Here is a 3,851-nt window from a genome sequence, read left to right on the forward strand (position 1 = left end):
ATAAAATAAAGAGATAGTAGTCACAAGTAGAGCAAAGATACAGTAGGTGAGATGGAAAAAAGAGGATGACCTATAATTTTGTTATTTAATTAATATTAAATGGCATATGTTGCATTTATTAAATTATTGTATTATCATAATCTTATTTTATGATTCTTTTACCAAATAGGTATTTCTCAAATACATACTTAAATATAACTTTATACTTATTTATCAAATGATTTATATAGCAATTTAATAAAAAAAATGTCTACTTATCTGTATTCGTTTTTCCTTAAGATTTATATAATCTAAATCATTTTTCTTTATAACTCACTCTAGTTATTGATTATTCTTTTAATATATATATATATATATATATATATATATATATATATATATATTTATTATCTTATAAAAGAAATTTCATTATTTTTATAAATAGATTTAATATAATAATAACATTTTTTTTTAAAACGTTCAAATCAATAAGCCAATAATATAAGTAGCCATCAATAAAATAATAATATTTTTTAAATGGTACAGAACATGAAGAATGAAATACAATTAACCAATGCATATTGGTATGGGGTTTGACCCAGTTCTTTAGTCCTGATGATGGCTGTGAAGAAGCCTAAGATCCCGGCAAAAATCTTTCGGTTCTTGGCCCCCTTCCCCTATATCCGTTCTTCTTTCTCCTTCGTAGAAATCATCCGATTTCTCTTTCTACTAAACAAGTTTTCTTCCTCTCTCAGTAAAAAAAAACCCTAAGTCCACTCAGTTACATCCTGCGTTTCACCACCGTGTTTCTCTTTCTTCACTACTTCTGGGTACAAGTACTCTATATCACAACAACACGTTTGAAATTTGAATTAGTATCCCCTCATTTTCAACAATCTAATCGTATCTTCTCATTTCCAGCAATTGATTCGTTCATACATACGAGAGACATGTTATATAAACGCATCTCCTCTCCCAGCCAATTAAAACCCTAAAATTCTAAATTCTTTCAATCGGTGACCAACTCCCACCTGCAGAAGATGTAGACGACGACCACCACGCATAGATACCGACCGCGGTCACTCAGGCTAACTCTTTTGTTTTGATTGATGTCAGGTTAGATTTTTCTCATACATAGAAAATCAAAGGGGCTACCTAACTTGAAGAAAATGCAAAGGGAACAAAGAAACGATGATTCTATGTACAGATTAGGTGAAATACAAAATTATAACTTTTTTCTCAACCTGTTTACTGTTGGTACTGGTGATTGTAGTTTAGGGTTTGTAACATGATCAATTTTAGATGGATCTGTTTCTTATGATTTTTTTTTTTTTATTTTCTTCGATTTTTCTATTTGTTCTTTTTTTGCCAATTTACTTGAATGATTTTTGGTTTTTGTTTGTCATTTTCGTTCTTAGCTGGTATTAACACACTTTCTATGAAAGATTCATGTCATATGTCTATTTTTTGGCAACGAAACTTTTGGCTTGATATGTTTATCACAACCTTGGTAGCTTAAGGGTTGACCTTTCGAAGATATAAGCTTTTCTATGGTACTGACATTTCCTCTTTGTTTCATCCATAAAAGAACTCTTTCCCTCACTAAAAAAAGAAAAGTAGTAAAATGAAGAAGATAATCTCACACTTAAAGATTAAGGAAAAGGTAAACTTGTGCTTCATTTCGTTAATCATAGCTCTGATAAGAAGAATCTGATAGCTTACACCCATTCTTTGTTTCTCTCCCCCTGTGTGTGTGTGTGTATCTGATGGTCTCCCTCTAAAAGCAATTAAGTGATAGTTTTATGTGATGGCTTGCTTGCATATTGATATGTTAAATAAGCTTATACTATTATTTTATACTTGAAACATTAGTATAAATACTACTTGCAGATAGAGGAAGATTGCTACACCTATTATTATTTCCTTTGTTTTTCTTGTTGGAGAGAGACTCTTAAAAATCACATTGTTTTCGAATCTGGGATAAAGATAAATAGAAGCATGAGTGAAAGGAGGCGTAGGAAAAAAATCAGAGGTATGAAATTGAACATCAACAATAACGAAAATTTGGTGATTTCCCAACAGCTAATGATGAGAAATCATAGTTCTGATAGGTTCCTGTTTTGCTGTTTTCCATGCCTTTCTGTTGAACATTGAAGTTTTTTTTTTTTTTTTTTAAATATTTGACTCATAATTTGTTTTAAAAGGTTGCTAAAGGTTTTTGAAAAGAATGTGAAGTCAATCTCTTACTGGCACCTCAAAGCTATTTTCATGTTGTTGTTGCAGATCAGGTGATTGATGAAAAGCCTCAATGGTTTTTGTTATTTCCCTTTTACATTTTTCAATTCAAATGAGACAAACATACATCAAGGGTGCAGTCTTACCATTTTGGACTCGGGACATTCCTTTGCCTCTTTGATCTTTATCGTTTGTTTACTTTTAAATAATCATGTTGGCAACATTAATAGTGTAACCTGATGTATCGTTTGCAGTCTCTTTTGAATTAATCATGTTCAGGATTTAGATTTCAGTTTGAGGATCATGTTGGCAACATTAATAGGGTATGAATGTATTCATTAGTTTCTCTAAATTAAATTACTCTTTTCACGATCATTTTAGATGGCAAATTGTCCATATTTTTGTAAATTATGAGTTTGATGTCTCTTTGTTGGTTTATATTGGTTTTTGAAGGTAAAAGGGTCTTTATATATGGATGGAATGTTGTGGTGATTGACTGAACATCAAAAATCCAGGGTGGGAAAAAACACTTTTTGTTTAATATTTTTTCAGTTTTCATAGTTAAAAATTTCGCATTTCATTTTCAAGGCTGTTTAGACATGTGGGTGCTTTGATGAGGGGAGGGGTGACAACTTGGAATATGTGTGTGGATCATCAGGCATCAGGTATGTGTTTGTTTGTGTATCGATCTGTATATGTATGTGCAGCTATGTATATGGTTTATATGATATTTGACTGTATCTATAAGGGGAATGTGGTTGTGGCAGGGAAGGGGAGGGGTATATTGGTCATTTTAAACTATCTTTGTTATTAAATTTTGCTAAAACAAATTAATAATCTTTCTTTAAACAATCTATCAACATCTAGCATGAAGAAGTACTACAATGTATACATTTAGTTTGATGACTCTTATAGTTCCACATCTAATTCTCTCTCTCTCTCTCTCTCTCTCTATATATATATATATATATATATATATATATATATATATATATATATCATTTTGCAGATTTATTTATTTATTTATTATTTCACAACTTCTGTCGAGGGGTGGTTGTATTGTTGATGATCAGGTCTCAATTAAAAGGTAAGGTCTCACATTCATTTATGCTATTAAATAATGGAATTTAACTAAGTCGGGGTTGGATTTCATTTAAATCATTTTTGCAAATTCTTGTCTAGCTATATGCATTTTATTCTCTTCTGTGGATTCTATTGGGTTTTATTTTATACAGTTGTATGGAGAAATTTTTATACATGTGATGGTTTGATTTTATAGTACACGGCCTTGTCATGCTTTCCCTCAATGGTATTCTGTTATGTAGAATCTATGGTGTATTCTTTTGGCGTTTTTTGATTACTTTGTCTTTCTAGATGTAAAACTTTGTTTGGCCATTTTCCTAGCCGGTCTTTTTCTTTTCTTGATATGTTTTGGCGTTCAAAAAATTTTCAAGTAGTTATTGTGAATGTTATTTGATTTTTTTAATATTATATGCAAAAAATTGAAAAGATATTGTTATTATATTGTTAAAATACAAGAAACAATTTCTAATAACAAAATCTAAAATTTTTTTTATAACAAATAATTAATAATATTTAAACATAACCGTACATGTGAAACTTCAAAGTTTAAAATT

General features: G+C 30.0%; 1 long non-coding RNA gene across 8 annotated transcripts; it reads left to right on the forward strand.

Annotated features, from left to right (window-relative positions):
• The first annotated feature begins 573 nt into the window (after positions 1-573).
• LOC111878170 (uncharacterized) lies at positions 574-3,641 on the forward strand. 8 transcript variants are annotated; one of them, XR_002845637.3, is made up of 6 exons: positions 574-1,191; positions 1,870-2,011; positions 2,184-2,537; positions 2,668-2,730; positions 2,803-2,879; positions 3,224-3,641. It is a non-coding gene; the product is annotated as an uncharacterized LOC111878170 (long non-coding RNA). The 8 variants fall into 8 exon arrangements; XR_006192604.2 differs by having other exon boundaries at positions 2,263-2,537; XR_006192606.2 differs by having other exon boundaries at positions 574-1,095.
• Positions 3,642-3,851: the final 210 nt, after the last annotated feature.

This window comes from Lactuca sativa, chromosome 5 (assembly GCF_002870075.4).
Source record: "Lactuca sativa cultivar Salinas chromosome 5, Lsat_Salinas_v11, whole genome shotgun sequence".
Taxonomy (NCBI): Eukaryota; Viridiplantae; Streptophyta; class Magnoliopsida; order Asterales; family Asteraceae; genus Lactuca; species Lactuca sativa.